The 17,184-nt window shown below is 44.2% G+C and overlaps 1 pseudogene; it reads right to left on the reverse strand.

The window, feature by feature from the left end:
* Positions 1-16,270, reverse strand: LOC129039095 (uncharacterized; annotated as a pseudogene).
* Positions 16,271-17,184: the final 914 nt, after the last annotated feature.

Consider the following 17,184-nt stretch of genomic DNA (forward strand, 5'->3'; position numbering starts at 1 on the left):
CTAGGCCACTAGAATGTAATGGGGAACAGGAAGCAAAAATTTTGCTAGTGGATCACTAGGGGTGATGGCATGTGGTACCATATCCACTTCCACCTCTTGATTCCTGGACCCATGAATTCTGGCTGTGGGAGAAACAATACCATATATTAGATGCTGATTCAGAGCATACACAGCCTTCTGGAGAACTTTGCCCCAGCCCTGCAAAGTATTATCAGCTAGTTGGCATTGTAATTGTGATTTCAAAAGGCCATTCCACCATTCTGTTAATCCAGCTGCCTCAGGATGATGGGGAATATCGTAAGACCAGTGAATTCCATGAGCATGAGCCCACTGCCACACTTCTTCAGCCGTAAAGTGAGTGCCTTGGTCAGAGGCAATGCTGTGTGGAGTACCGTGATGGTGGATAACGCATTCTGTGTGTCCACGGATAGTAGTCTTGGCAGGAGCATTGTGTACAGGATAGGCAAGTCCATATCTGGAGTAAAAGTCTATTCCAGTGAGGACAAACCTCTTCCCTTTTCATGACGGAAGAGGTCCAATATAATCAACCTGCCACCAGGTAGCTGGCTGATCACCCTAAGGAACGGTGCCATATTGAGGGCTCAGTGTTGGTCTCTGCTACTGGCAAATTGGGCACTCAGCAGTGTCTGCAGCCAGGTCAGCCTTGGTGAGTAGAAGTCCATGTTGCTGAGCATAACCTCTATCACTGCCACCATGGCCACTTTTATCATGGGCCCACTGGGTGATGACAGGGGTGGCTGGGGAAAGAGGCTGGGTGGTGTCCACAGAACAGGCCATCCTACCCACTTGATTATTAAAATCCTCCTCTGCTGAGGTAACCTGTTGCTGAGCACTCACATGAAATACAAATATCTTCAGTTTTTGACCACTCAGAGAGGTCCATATCCACATACCTCTTCCACAAGTTTCTTTGTCACCAATTTTCCAATCATGCTTCTTCTAAGTCCCTGACCATCCAGCCAAACCATTGGCTACAGCCCATGAATCAGCATATAATCGCACATCTGGCCATTTCTCCTTCCATGCAAAGTGCCCAGCCAGGTGTACTTCTCGAAGTTCTGCCCACTGGGAAGATTTCCCTTCACCACTGTCCTCTGGGGATGCCCTAGCAAGGGGCTATAGTGCTGCAGCTGTCCACTTTTGGGTGGTGCCTGCATATTGTGCAGAACCATCTATAAACCAGGCCTCTGTCCACTGATCATAGGGAACTCCCCATGAGGCCATCGGTGCAGGCTGGGGGAGAGAAGGCAGGGTGGCAGGAGTGGAGACCGTGGGCATTTGAGCCACTTCCTCATGTAACTTACCTGTGCCTTCAGGACCTGCTCGAGCCCAATTACGTATATACCACTTCCATTTGATGATGAAATGGTGCCGTGCGTGACTCACTTTATGGCTAAATGAGTCAGAAAGAAGCCAGTTCATGACAGGCAGTTCAGGTCGTATGGTGACTTGATGACCCATAGTCAAACGTTCAGTTTCCACCAAAGCCCAGTAACAGGCCAAGAGCTGTCTCTCAAAAGGAGATTAGTTATCTGCCGAAGATGGCAGGACCTTGCTCAAAAATCCTAGAGGCCTCTGCTGTGATCCACCTGTGGGGGCCTGCCAAAGGCTCCAAACAGCATCTCTTTCTGCCACTGACACCTCAAGCACCATTGGATCTGCTGGGTCGTATAGCCCAAGTGGCAGAGAAGCTGGCACAGCAGTCTGGACCTGGTGCAGAGCCTTCTCCTGTTCTGGACCCCACTCAAAACTGGCAGCCTTTTGGGTCACTCAATAAATGGACCAGAGGAACATATTCAAATGAGGAATGTGTTGCCTCCAAAATGCAAATAGGCCCATTAGGTGTTGTGCCTGTTTCTTGGTTGTAGAAGGGGCCAAATGCAGCAACTTATCCTTCACCTTAGAAGGAATATCTCAACATGCCTTATACCACTGGACCTCTAGAAATTTTACTGAGGTAGAAAGTCCCTGAATTGTAGTTGCATTTATTTCCAATGCTGTGGCATGCTAATGGCTCACCAAGTCCAGTCTGTTTGCTACTTCTTGCTCAGTGGATCCAATCAGCGTAATGTCAGCAATGTAACGGACCAACGTGATATATTGTGGAAGTGAAAAGTGATCAAGGTCTCTCTGAATCAGATTATGACAAAAGCTGGAGAGTTGATATACCCCTGAGGTAGGACAGTAAAAGTATATTGCTGGCCTTGCCAGCTGAAGGCAAACTGCTTCTGGTGGGCCTTACAGACAGGAATGGAGAAAAAGTCATTTGCCAAGTCAATGGCTGCATACAAGGTACCAGGAGACGTGTTAATTTGCTCAAGTGATGCAAACACATCTGGTACAGCAGCTGCAATTGAAGTCATCACTTTGTTAAGCTTATGATAACACACTGTCATTCTCTAAGATCCATCTGTCTTCTGCACAGGCCAGATAGAATTGAATGGGGATGTGGTGGGAATCGACACCCCTGCCCCTGTGGCTTTCAAGCCCTTGATGGGAGCACTAATCTCTGCAGTCCCTCCAGGGATGCGGTGTTGTTTTTGATTTACAATTTTCCTAGGTAGAGGCAGCTCTAATAGCTTCCATTTGGCTTTTCCCACCATAATAGCCCTCATCCTACCAGTCAGGGAGCCAGTATGGGAGTTCTGCCAGCTACTAAGTATGTCTATGCCAATTATGCATTCTGGCACAGGAGAAATGAACACAACATGAGTAAGGGACCCACTGTAAGTAGGACCTGAGCTAAGACTCCATTAATTACCTCCATAAACCCCTACTTTAACTGGAGGACCACAATTCGGGTCCCCTGGAATCAACGTCAGCTCACAGCCAGTGTCCAGTCGTCCCTGAAATGTCTGATCATTTCCCTTTCCCCAGTGCACACTCTGGTAAAAGGCTGGATGTGTCCTTGAGGAAGGATGGGAGAAAGATTAGCATAAATTGTTGGTAGTGTAGTGGGGTCCTTCCTCAACGGGACCTGGGCCCCCCTTCATTCAAGGGGTTCCAGGTCTGTAAACTGGCTCAAGTCTGGAAATTGACTGAGGGGCTATGATTCTCTGTTCAAATTAGTCTTTTGTTCATTTGACCTGGAAGTTATGCAGTAGGCTTCCTATCAATTTCACTTTTAAGAACACCATCATTAATTAGCCAATGCCAGAGCTCTATGTGAGTCAGACTATTGTGATTGCTGCTTTGCCTCTGCTGTCCATTATGGTAGCTGTGCCCAGCTTTTTTTTGACAGTTGAGTGCTGCCAATTGGTCCCTGCCATCTCAGGATCCAATTATTCCCATTGTATTTAAATTTTGTAGTCGGGTGACTGTGGTTCCCACTGTTAGATCTGACATACAGAGAAGAGCAATTATAGGGCTCTTAAAAAATGCAGGTACTGCCCTCACAAATCTATTTCACAAAGCATTGGTCAAGGGTGTATCTTCTGGACCCTTCCAGCTAGGATGAGTAGGTCTAAAGTGACTAATCCACTTCAGCATCCCAGTCTCCCTAAGCCTTTGAATCCCTTCCTCTACATTAAACCAAGGGAGATCAGACATTTCCAGCTCACTCACAGTGGGCCGTCTTTTAATCCATATTTCAGCTAACCAAGCAAATAAAGTATTAGAACCTTTTTTAACTTCCTGTGTTGTAACATTAAATGCAGAAGCCCTACTTAGTGGGCCCAAATCAATAAATTGAGCCTGATCCAACTCTATTCCTTCCACCATTATCTCACACCATTAATATCCATTCCCATGCCTGTTCTCCAGATTTCTGTTCATTTAAATTAGAGAACTCAAGCAGTTCTTTTTGAGTGTAGTGCACCTCCTCATGGGTCACACTCTCAACCTCACTTCTAGGGCCCTGCTGGGACTTACAGGTCAGAAACAAACAGGAGTATTGGGGGTGGCTCCTGAGGAGAATCAACATTATCTTGCCTGGCAACTGGCTCAGGGGAGGCCATCACTGTTGCCCCAGGCAGTGCGGGGTTTATCTCCTTAGAGAAAGGTGGAAAGGCTGATGCCAGTGTAGGTCAGGGAGGGAATGTTGCCACTACTGGTGATGGGGAAGCCGTTTCTTCTGGCAAAAAGGGTTCACCAGAGTTTACAAGCTCAGTGTCCCCGGCTTCATCCCATACATCCCCATTCTAAGTTGCAGGGTCCCATTCTCCTCTAATCATTGCCCTCATTTTAACAGTAGACACCTGGTGAGGCTGTGCATGCACCTTTCATTGCAGGTCAGCCACTTGCATGATAAGACCTTGTGTGTGATTTTCCACAATTTCAGCTCTTTCTCCACAGGAGATAAGACTCTCACTCAGGGCAATCTTAGAAGATTTGAGGCTCAATATCTGCTTCTGAAGCTGGGAGACAGAATCCCTGAGTTCATTATTTTCTTTCATCACTGTGTCTAGTGAACTTAGGAGCAACCAACCAGCTTCATTATGTTCCTTGGTTCTCCACATATGGTCAAAGGTATTATGTATAGAGTCAATGAACTCCTTGTCTCTCATGAGCAGTGAATCAGGAGTGTCAAATACATTTATTTTGCCTAACTTTCTAAACAGTTCATGCCAGGGACTCTTGGTATTCTCCATACTACTAGAAGTACAGTCCTTAGTATTTTTGGGTCTAATCATTTTAAGCAGCCACCTCCAGAAACCCCCAAACCAACAAAAGAACTCCATCCTTAATATTCTGTTCCTCTAGAATCACTCCTGGTACCAAAACCTATATTAGGGTTCTCTAGAGGGACAGAACTAATAGGATAGACATATATATAAAGGGGAGTTTATTAAGTATTAACTCACACAATCACAAGGTCCCACAATCTGCAAGCTGAGGAGCAAGGAAGCCAGTCTGAGTCCGAGTCCCAAAGCTGAAGAACTTGGAGTCTGATGTTTGAGGGCAGGAAACATCCAGCATGAGAGAAAGATGTAGGTGGGGAGGCTAAGCCAGTCTAACCTTTCCAGGTTTTCCTGCCTGCTTTATATTTGCTGGCAGCTGATTAGATTGTACTCACTCAGATTAAGGGCGGGTCTGCCTTCCCCAGCCCACTGACTCAAATGTTAATCTCCTTTGGCAACACCCACACAGACCTACCCAGGATTAATACTTTGCATCCCTCAATCCAATCAAGTTGACATTCAGTATTAGCCATCACAGCTACTTCATGAATTAACTAGAACCCAAAGCCTAAGGCAAAGTTTGAATACTAAAGTTTTACTGGGAGATGCAATTCAAGAGCAGCCGGAGTGAAGGAAAAAGTAAGTGAGGCAGGGAATGAGGAAAAGCAAATGCAAGGTGGTATGTTACTGAGCCAGCACAACCTCATAAAAGTTACACAACTGGTTGTTTGGTTATGTAGAACATTTTCTAGAGGGACAGTGTGAAATGATACACCTTGGAATAGTCCATAGAGGACACTTCCACTCAGGCAAATAAAAATAGAAGGGCAGGCCAGGCATGGTGGCTCATGCCTGTAATCCTAGTACTTTGGGAGGCCAAGGAGGGAGGGTCACTTGAGGCCATGAGTTGGAGACCAGTCTGGCCAACATGGTGAAACCTGGTCTCTACTAAAATACAAAAATTAGCTGGGTGTGGTGGGGTGTGCCTGTAACCCCAGCTACTCGGGAGGCTGAGGCAGGAGAATCACTTGAATCTGGGAGGTGGAAGTTGCAGTGAGCTGAGATAGACCCATTGCACTCCAGCCTGGGCAAAAGGGTGAGACTCTGTCTCCAAAAAAAAAAAAAAAAAGGGACAGGGGCAGCAAATCTCATTACTCGTGAACAATTAGTTTTTCCTTCCCTGCCCTTGAGTTCATTGACCATCTAATGTTACTGTTAGTGGGCAAAATAAACTGAGGCTCTATTGCAAATATACTGTGATTATAATTCAACTCTCAGGCTGCCTGTGCATCATTAGGGGAGGAAGGGAAGCAAACTTATCTGCTGATAATTTCCTATATTATATCTCTCATTGGTCAAAGTTTACCTTGAGGTGTAACTCCTCTAACCCTCCAGACTGAGCTGTCAGACTGGCCAGGGCAGCATCTGGAGAAGTCAGATCCCTTGCACTAATGATTGGCACTTTATCTGGGTCCAGAAGTAATGGGAGGAGCCAGTACCTTGGTGCCTACCCCCTCAGGATGGACCAGGGCACCAGAGCAGCTGTTCCCAAGGCAGCAGGGATGACCACAGCCATGCTCAGAGCCCAGCCCTTGACTCGGGAGGCCGACACAGTGGCAGTGTTAGGAGGGCAGACAGTAATGGTGGTGGTGGGGATGTCCATTAAACAAGTGGCTGGAAACTCGGGGACAGGTGGGGATGTGCAAATATGGAGAGGTGCATGAACTACCTTTTATGTGCTTGAGGTAGACTGCATATAAGAGGCAGGATATGTTCTTGACTTTCTCTTTTAAACAGGTTCTCAGATAGAGTTGACTTCCATAGCTCCTCTAAGAGTGATAATGAAGGTTCTAAATTTTGTTTTGTTTTTGGATTTTTTTTAAAAAGTAATGATTTATTTCAATCCATTGGAATTTATATTTCACATACATGAAATACACTTTTATAAATGTCCAATTTGTCCCTTCTTTGGCAAGTGGGAGCCACTATAAGCTGTTTCCTGACTCCTGCCAACATGACCCAGAAGTCTTTGAGAGCTTCCTTGCTTTGTGGCATGACAAGGTATCTTGTACATTTCCTGACCCAGACCTGGCATCAGCCATTTCTGCGAGGAGCCGTGGTTCATTTTGGCGGGGAATGGTATTCAGAGCCACAATCTGGGCATGAATGGTGAAGTGGCAGAACACTGCAAGGAAATCCAAGTCTCAGATTTGTTAAATAAAAGGTTTCAAGAATAGAAAAATGAGGTTATCAAGAGGAGAACTAAATTTTGACAAATGCATGAGGAAAACTTGTGTGCAAAATCAAGGAGACAGACAAGGAAATGTCCCTTTGGTATGGCAAAGTGTTTTGTGAATACAAAGAAAGGGTACATGGAGTGGGCCTGGGATGAGGAGGCGATGAGTATGGAGATGTACGTAGTGGTCAAACAGAGTCTGGGGTTATATGCTGTGCCAACCCGTTTGAGTTGTTTAGATCATTAAACATGATTGAATTCATGTGGGAAGTATCATTTAAAAATAGTTTGGTGATTTTCTTTCTGTCTGTCTCTCTTCTCTCCTCTCTCCTCTTCTGACAGTCTCACTCTGTCACCCAGGCTAGAGTGCAGTGGTGCAATCTTGGCTCACTACAACCTCCATCTCTCAGGTTCAACCAATTCTCAAGCCTCAGCCTCCCAAGTAGCAGGATTACAGGCACGCACCATCATGCCCAGCAATTTTTGTATTTTTAGTAGATGCGAGATTTTACCATATTGGTCAGGCTGGTCTCGACTCCTGACCTCAAGTGATCCACCTGCCCCAGCCTCCCAAAGTGCTGGGATTACAGGTGTGAGCCACTGTGCCCAGCCCCCGTCACTTTCTTTATAGATAAGATGTTGACTTTAAAACAATTCTGGGGCTTAGTTGGGTAGGGCAATGATTGAAGTGTCCTGAATAGGCCAGTGGCCACCATGAAAGGCAGGGGTCAGCTAGGGGCAAGCAGAGTGCAGTTAGAAGGTGGCTGCTATGGACAGCCGAAAGGGTCCTGTGAGTTCTCAGACCTGCAGTTCTAACTTCATCCACTGCAATTCCTCTCCCGATTTCTAGTCTTAATTTCCACTGGTGACCATTCATTAGGGACTCTCTTCCTCTTTCCCAGTTCCTGACTTGGCTGGTGGTTTCTGAGTGGCTGTATCTTCTAGGACGAGGATCCCTAATTAGTAGTGGGAAATATCTTTGGGTCCTGAAGTCACACCTGGTAGATCTGCAAGCTGATTAGAGTGCAGGCATGTGGCAGGGTTTAAGATTGAACTACTTTGGGATAGGAACTTCCATGGCAAGTTTAAAATATGTTCTGATAAATGAGACCCTGTGAACAGTGTCACATTACTTGTATCAAGATACATCTAAGCATCAGTAACAAAGACACTCCAAAATGCCATGACTTTAGTAATAAATAATAAATAAAATGTCTGTTTCACACACATACACACACACACACACACGCACACACGTAGTTCCAAAGTGAGTGCTGCAGGTTGGTGGGACAGCTCTGCTCACACGAGGACCCAGGTTTGTTCTAGGTCTGGGCTCTGCCAGCCCTTGGCCAGGGTGCCTCAAACTTCAAGCATGTTTGACTCCCCTGGAAATCTTACAATTCTATTTTTGTAGGTCAGTGACTGGACCTGAGATTCTGCATTTCTAACAGTTCCCGGATGATGCAATTCTTCTGTTCCCGGACCGCACTGGAGTAGCGAGACCCTAGAGTGTTATCATTTGTCAAAGCTGTGACTGCCACATTCAGGTTCTAACCTGCAGGGAAGGAGAGAAGGCCGGGGGTGGGGGACAGCGAGAAGGCCCCCTTGATGTCTTCAATCCCAGACCTGGTGATGGTACATATCACTTCTGCTTACATTATTTGGGTGAAAACCTGGTTATATGGTTACACCTAACTGCAAGGACATCTGAGAAACGTAATCTTGCCTGACAACCACATACAAAGCTACAATTCTATTACTTTCAAAGAGCGGGGAACAGATGTTGGCAGACAAATCACAGTCCCTGCCACATTACTCTATCTAAAGTCCCCTCACATACCTCCCAGAGACTCCTGGTGGCCACCCAATCAGGTGAAGCATACTCAGAAGTGTCCAGGAGGCTTTCCAGATCTGAACTTCACAGCATTCTTCCCTTTAGCACGTACTTGAAAAATTCTGCTCCCAGAATTTCCTGAGTATAGAGGTTTATTTATTTATTTATTTAGGGGAGAATGTACAAGTCGACTTTTTCTTTCCATTTTCGTGACTTTGGAAGTGAACGAGATGACCAGATTATGTCTGTTTAAAATCAACTTGTTTAATTCTTCCTGTTTTGGTGAGAAGAAATTGATGCTTCAATCCCAGTCTCACATTATTCCAGCCAAGACAATCTTGCTGGGCTGAATCACTGTGCTGCAGATTTTCCTGTCCGATGAGTGGGTGAGATAGGGTAATAAATGAGTCCAGGCAGTTGGCAAGATGCAGGGGCAGCCTGAGAGCAGTTATAATCACAGTACATTTATGCTAAAACTGCAGCTTATTCTGCAGACAAACGACAACATTAGATGGTCAAAGAGCTCAAGGATAGTGAAGGAAAAACTTATTGTTTGTGAGTGATGAGATTTGCCCTTCATTTTTATTTACCTGACTGAAAGTGTCCAGTGTCTTTGCAGATGGAAATTTTCATTTCCTAATATTCTTTTCAATACTCAAGCAAATGAGATAGAATTAACTAAAAGCAGAGAGATATAATCTGCTTTAGCCGAAAGGCTAGAGGGGCAAAGGATGATCAAGTAAGCGCTCCAAGGCTGCTTCAATATTTCCTTAATAAATGAAAGTGAAGGGAGAGTCATACTGGGCTGTTCTCTGACACACACACAAATTAAATATGCATATTGCCCCCTTAAAATACAGGCCTAGGGAACAATGAGCTCTTAGTTGAGTTTTCTTCCCAGTATGGCATTCTTATGCGGTCTTTCACTGAAATGAACAATTTCAATATAAGAAAAAAACCCTGAAATATAACTTGAAATCAAATAAGGCTGTCATGTCCTTCCATTAGCCCCAGCAGTTGCTTCCAATTATCGTGACCAGATTTTCTCATTTGTGCTTTTTAGAGAAACAATATTTGTATTCAGGAGGAAAGCTGAGAATTGAATCATTTCATGTGATGCTCCAGACAGTACCAGCAGTGTCAAAAAGTAGGAAGAACTCTCCCTGGATTCTGAGTCAAAAGATGTAGATTTAAATCCCCACTATTTTTTTTCTTTCTTTCTTTTTTTTTTTTTCTTTGACGGAGTCTCTGTCGCCCAGGCTGGAGTGCGGTGGCACAATCTTGCCTCATTGCAAACTCCACCTCCCAAGTTCAAGTGATTCTCCTGTTTCAGCCTCCCGAGTAGCTGAGACTATAGGCACATACCACCACACCTGGCTAATTTTTGTATTTTTGGTAGAGACAGGGTTTTACCATGTTGGCCAGGTTGGTCTGGAACTCCTGACCTTGTGATCCACCCGCCTTGGCCTCCCAAAGTGCTGGGATTACAGGCATGACACACTGTGCCCAAACTAAATCCCTTCTATTGGCTGGGCACAGTGGCTCACGTCTGTAATCCCAGCACTTTGGGAGGCCAAGGCAGGTGGATCACTTGAGTCAAGAGTTCGAGACCAGTTTGGCCAACATGGTGAAACCCTGTCTCTACTAAAAATACAAAAATTAGCCAGGTGTGGTGGTATGCACCTGTAGTCTCAGCTACTCAGGAGGCTGAGACAGGAGAATCACTTGAACTTGGAAGGCGGAGTTTGCAGTAAGCCAAGATTAGATTCTTAATTCAAGAATTAAGATTCTGCACATGTGCATAATGTGCAGGTTTGTTACATAGATATACATGTGCCATGGTGGTTTGCTGCACCCATCAACCCATCATCTAGGTTTTAAGCCCCATATGCATTAGATATTTGTCCTAATGCTCTCCCTTCCCTTGCCCCCAAACCCTGACATGCCCTGGTGTGTGATGTTCCCCTCCCTGTGTCTACATGTTCTCATTGTCCAAGTCCCATTTCTGAGTGAAAACATGTGGTGTTTGGTTTTCTGTTCCTGTGTTAGTTTGCTGAGGATGATGGCTTCTAGATTAATCCATGTCCCTGCAAAAGACATGAACTCGTTCTTTTTTATGGCTGCATAGTATTCCGTGGTGTATATGTGCTACATTTTCTTTATCCAGTCTATCATTGATGGGCATTTGGGTTGGTTCCAAGTCTTTGCTCTTGTGAATAGTGCTGCAATAAACATACATGTACATGTGTCTTTACAGCAGAATGATTTATAATACTTTGGGTATATGCCCAGTAATGGGATAGATGGGTCAAATGATATTTCTGGTACTAGATCATTGAGGAATCGCCACACTGTCTTCCACAATGGTTGAACTAATTTACACTCCCACCAACAGTGTAAAGCATTCCTATTTCTCCACAGACTCATCAGCATCTGTTGTTTCCTGACTTTTTAATAATCACCATTCTAACTGGCATGAGATGGTATCTCAATGAGATAGTATCTCATTGTGGTTTTGATTTGCATTTCTCTAATGACCAGTGATAATGAGCTTCTTTCATATATTTGTTGCCTGCATAAATGTCTTCTTATGAGAAGTGTCTGTTCATATCCTTTACTCACTTTTTGATGGTGTTGTTTTTTTCTCAGAATTTAAGTTCCTTGTAGATTCTGGATATTAGACCTTTGTCAGATTGCAAAATTTTTCTCCCATTCTGTAGGTTGCCTGTTCACTCTGATGATAGTTTCTTTTGCAGTGCAGAAGCTATTTAGTTTAATTAGATCCCATTTGTCAATTTTGGCTTTTGCTGCAATTGCTTTTGGTGTTTTAGTCATGAAGTATTTGCCCTTGTCTATGTCCTGAATAGCATTGCCTAGGTTTTCTTCTAGGGTTTTTCTGTCTTTGGGTTTTACATTTAAGTCTTTTAATCCATTTTGAGTTAATTTTTGTATAAGGTGTAAGGAAGGGGTCCAGTTTCTATTTTCCACATATGGCTAGCCAGTTTTCCCAGCACCATTTATTAAATAGGGAATCCTTTCCCCATTGCTTGTTTTTGTCAGGTTTGTCGACGATCAGATGGTTGTAAATGTATGGTGTTATTTCTGAGGTCTCTGTTCTGTTCCATTGGTCTATATACCTGTTTTGGTACCAGTACCATGCTGTTTTGGTTACTGTAGCCTTGTAGTACAGTTTGAAGTCAGGTAGCTTGTTGCCTCCAGCTTTGTTCTTATTGCTCAGGAGTGTCTTGGCTATATGGGCTCTTTTTTAGTTCCATATGAAATTTAAAGTAGTTTTTCCTAATTCTGTGAAGAAAGTCAATGGTAGCTTGGTGGGAATAGCATTGACTGTATAAATTACTTTGGGCAGTATGGCCATTTTCTTGATATTGATTCTTCCTATCCATGAGCATGGAATGTTTTTCCATTTGTTTGTGTCCCCTCCTATTTCCTTGAACGTGGCTTGTAGTTCTCCTTGAACAGGTCCTTCACATCCCTTGTAAGTTGTATTCCTAGGTATTTTATTCTCTTAATAGCAATTGTGAATGGGAGTTCACTCATGATTTGGCTCTCTGCTTGTCTGTTATTGGTGTATAGGAATGCTTGTGATTTTTGCACATTGATTTGTATCTTGAGACTTTGCTGAAGTTGCTTATCAGCTTAAAGAATTTTTGGCTGAGATGATGGGGTTTTCTAAATATACAATCTCATCATCTGCAAAGAGACAATTTGACTTCCTCTTTTCCTAATTGAATACCCTTTATTTCTTTCTCTTGCCTGATTGCCCTGGCCAGAACTTCCAACACTATGTTGAATAGGAGTGGTGAGAGAGGGCATCCTTGTCTTGTGCTAGATTTCAAAAGGAATGCTTCCAGTTTTTGCCCATTCAGTATGATATTGGCTGTGGGTTTGTCATAAATAGCTCTTATTATTTTGAGATACATCCCATCAATACCTAATTTATTGAGAGTTTTTAGCATGAAGGGCTATTGAATTTTGTTGAAGGCCTTTTCTGCATCTATTGAGATAATCATGTGGTTTTTGTTGTTGGTTCTGTTTATGTGATGGATTATGTTTATTGATTTGTGTATGTAGAACCAGCCTTGTGTCCCAGGGATGAAGCCAACTTGATCGTGGTGGATAAGCTTTTTGATGTGCTGCTGGATTCAGTGTGCCAGTATTTTCTTGAGGATTTTTGCACCGGTATTCATCAGGGATTTGGCCTGAAATTTTCTTTTTTTTGTTGTGTCTCTGCCAGACTTTGGTATCAGGATGATGCTGGCTTCATAAAATGAGTTAGGGAGGATTCCCTCTTTTTCTATTGATTGGAATAGTTTCAGAAGGAATGGTACCAGCTCCATTTTGTACCTCTGGTAGAATTTGGTTGTGAGTCTGTCTGGTCCTGGGCTTTTTTTGGTTGGTAGGCTATTAATTACTTCCTCAATTTCAAAACTTGTTATTTTCAAAGAACTTCTTTATTTCTGCCTTATTTTCATTATTTACCCAGTAGTCATTCAGGAGCAGGTTGTTCAATTTCCATGTAGTTGTGCAGTTTTGAGTGAGTTCCTTAATACTGAGTTCTAATTTGATTGTGCAGTGGTCTGAGAGACTTGCGATTTCCATTCTTTTACATTTGCTGAGGAGTGTTTTACTTTCAATCATGTGGTTGATTTTAGAATAAGTGCTATGTCATGCTGAGAAGAATGTATATTCTGTTGATTTGGGGTGGAGAGTTCTGTAGATGTCTATTGGGTCCACTTGGTCCAGAGCTGAGTTCAAGCCCTGAATATCCTTGTTAATTTTCTGTCTTGTTGATCTAATATTGACAGTGGGGTGTTAAAGTCTCCCATTATTATAGTGGGGGAGTCTAAGTCTCTTTGTAAGTCTCTAAGAATTTGCTTCATGAATCTGGGTGCTCCTGTATTAGGTGCATATAAATTTTGGATAGTTAGCTCTTGTTGCATTGATCCCTTTACCTTTGTATAATGCCCTTTTTGTCTTTTTTGATCTTTGTTGGTTTAAAGTCTGTTTTATCAGAGACTAAGATTGCAACCCCTGCATTTTTTTGCTTTCCATTTTCTTTGTAAATATTTCTCCATCCCTTTATTCTGAGCCTATATGTGTCTTTGCACGGGAGACGGGTCTCCTGAATACAGCACATCGATGGGTCTTGACTCTTTATTCAATTTGCCAGTCTGTGTCTTTTAATTGGGGCATTTAGCCCATTTACATTTAAGATTAATATTGTTATGTGTCAATTTGTTCCTGTCATCATGATGCTAGCTATTTATTTTGCACAATTTGTTGATGCAGTTTCTTCATAAGAGTCATTGGTCTTTATATTTTGGTGTGTTTTTGCAGTGGCTGGTACTGGTTTTTCCTTTCCATATTTAGCGCTTCCTTCAGGAGCTCTTGTAAGGCAGGCCAGGTGGTGACAAAATCTCTCAGCTTTTGCTTGTCTGTAAAGGATTTTATTTCTCCTTCGCTTATGAAACTTGGTTTGGGCGGATATGAAATTCTGGGTTGAAAATTCTTTAAGAATGTTGAATATTGGTCCCCACTCTCTTCTGGCTTGTGGGGTTTCTGCACAGAGATCTGCTGTTAGTCTAATGGGCTTCTCTTTGTAGGTAACCCAACCTTTCTCTCTGGCTGCCCTTAACATTTTTTCCTTCATTTCAACCTTGGAGAATCTGATGATTCTGTGTCTTGGGATTGCTCTTCTTGAGGAGTATCTTAGTGGTGTTCTCTGTATTTCCTGAATTTGAATGTTGGCCTGTCTTGCTAGGTTGGGGAAATTCTCCTGGATAATATCCTGAAGTGTGTTTCCCAACTTGGTTCCATTCTCCCCATCACTTTCAGGTATACCAATCAGTCGTAGGTTTGGTCTTTTCACATAGTTGCATATTTCTTGGAGGCTTTGTTCATTCCTTTTCATTCTTTTTTCTCTAATCTTGTCTTCACATCTTATTTCAGTAAAGTGATCTTCAATCTCTGTTACCCTTTCTTCTGCTTAATCAATTTGGCTATTGATACTTGTGTATGCTTCACAAAGTTCTTGTGATGTGTTTTTCAGCTCCATCAGATCATTTATCTTCCTCTCTAAACTGGTTATTCTAGTTAGCAGTTCCTGTAACCTTTTATCAAGGTTCTTAGCTTCCTTGCATTGGGTTAGAACATGCTTCTTTAGCTCAAAGGAGTTTGTTATTACCCACCTTCTGAAGCCTAATTCTGTCAATTCATCAATGTCATTCTCCATCCAGTTTTGTGCCCTTGCTGGAGGAGTCGCAATCATTTGGAGGAGATTCTGGTTTTTGGAATTTTCAGTGGTTTTGCACTGTTTTTTCCTCATTTTTGTGGATTTATCTACCTTTGATTTTTGAAACTGATGACCTTTGGGTGGAGTTTTCATGTGGGGATCTTTTTCTTTGATGTTGATGTTGTTGCTGTTTCCTAATTTTTCTTCTAACAGTCAGGCCCCTCTTCTGCTTCATCCAAGAGGGTCACTGGCCTGATGCCAACCAGAGGTCTCCTGTATGAGGTGTCTCTCGACCCCTGTTGGGAGGTCTCTTCCAGTCAGGAGGCACAGGGTTCAGGGACCAACTGAGGCAGCCTGTCCCTTAGCAGAGCTGGTGAGCTGTGCCTGGAGAATCCCTCTTGTCAGGATCAGCTGCTCTCTTCAGAGCCGGCAGGCAGGAATGATTAAGTCTGCTGAAGCTGTGGCCACAGCTGCCCCTTCCCACAGGTGCTCTGTCCCAGGGAAATGGGGCTTTTGTCTGTAAGCCCCTGACTGGGGCTGTTACCTTTCCTTCAGAGATGCCATGCCCAGTGAGGAGGAATCTAAAGAAGCAGTCTGGCCATAGCCATTTTGCCATGCTGTGGTGAATTCCGCCCAGTCCAAACCTCCCAGCTTCCTTAGCACTTTCGGGGAAAACTGCCTACTAAAGCCTCAGTAATGGCAGATGCCCCTCCCCCCACCAAGCACAATCATCCCAGGTTGACTTCAGACCACTGTGCTGGCAGCGAAAAATTTCAGGCCAGTGGTTCTTAGCTTGCTGGGCTCCATGGGAATGGGATCTGCTGAGCGAGACAACTTGGCTCCCTGGCTTCAGTCCCCTTTCCAGGGGAGTGAACAGTTCTGTCTTGCTGGGGTTCCAGGTGCCACTGGGGCACAAAAACAAATACTGCAGCTAGCTCGGTGTCTGCCCAAACAGCTGCCCAGTTTTGTGCTTGAAACCCAGGGCCCTGGTGGCGTAGGCACACAAGGGAATCTCCTGATCTGTGCATTGCAAAAACAGTAAGAAAAGCTAGTACTTCGGCCAGGTAGCAGAGTCCCTCATGGCTTCCCTTGGCTGGAGAAGGGAGGTCTCCTGGCTCCTTGCACTTTCTGGGTGAAGCGATGCCCCACCCTGCTTCTGCTTGCTCTCTCTGGGTTGTACCCACTGCCTAACTGGTCCCAATGAGATGAACAGGGTACCTCATCAGCAGTTGGAAATGCAGAAATCACCCACCTTCTGCGTTGGTGTTGCTGGGAGCTGCCGACCAGAGCTGTTCCCATTCGGCCATCTTGGCCCCTCCCCAGGAATTGTATTTTGTTTAAATATGTATTAGTTTAGGAAATGACCCAAAGGTGTTTTAAATAACATTTTTTAAAATTTGATTTTGCTGGTAAAATTAATTCAAATATTCTGTGTGGTCTAAGAGATCTTTCAAAAGAACTGGAGTGTGCCCTTCACGGTGGGATAAATAAAGAAGAAAATGGGGAAGGAGGAAAGCATTGATTACACATGTCTTAAGAATGAGCAAAGGTACAAGGCAAAAATATATTAAGACAAATCTAAGCTCCAGATTGACTGCAAGAACAAATCAGCAATCCTGAGAGGACTCACAGACCCTCTGAAGGAAGCAGACTGCTCCTGCAGACCCAGGAGACACCCCAAATACTGTGAGTGCCCCAACTGCAGAATTGGGAAAGGGAGATCCTCCTCTCCCAAACACACACCCCCACTGGAGAAGCTGAGCGTCTATCTGTGGGAGAACTTTCTGACTTTACCTGGAGCTGAGTCAAGTTATAGAGCCAAGCTAAGTGAAATGCAGGGGTAGAGGAAGAGCAGAAAGGCCCTGGGAACTCGCTGGGTCCCCAGTCAGCCCATTCCTCCCTGGCACCACAGGGATCCATTGGGAGGGTGGCCAGAGGAGCAGGGGGTAAAACCCCACAGTGGGGAGGAAATCTCTAGCTGAACTTTGTAACAATTTAAATGGGGTGAGAAGCCACCTGGCCAGAAGTTGGAGGAGCGTTCACATCCCACTTGCAGACTTCACAGGCAGGGGAGGAACTAAAGCCCTTTTCGTTCACAGCCCCAGTAGCCTGGGGCAAGTCTTCAAGCCTGTCTCCCCCTCTGCCTGGTAACAGACCTCGGGGCTGTTGCGGAGGGGCATGGTGGGAGTGATACCAGCCCTTTGGTTTGCATGGGAGCTGG

The sequence above is a fragment of the Pongo pygmaeus genome, chromosome 5 (genome assembly GCF_028885625.2).
Source record: "Pongo pygmaeus isolate AG05252 chromosome 5, NHGRI_mPonPyg2-v2.0_pri, whole genome shotgun sequence".
NCBI classification, from domain to species: Eukaryota; Metazoa; Chordata; class Mammalia; order Primates; family Hominidae; genus Pongo; species Pongo pygmaeus.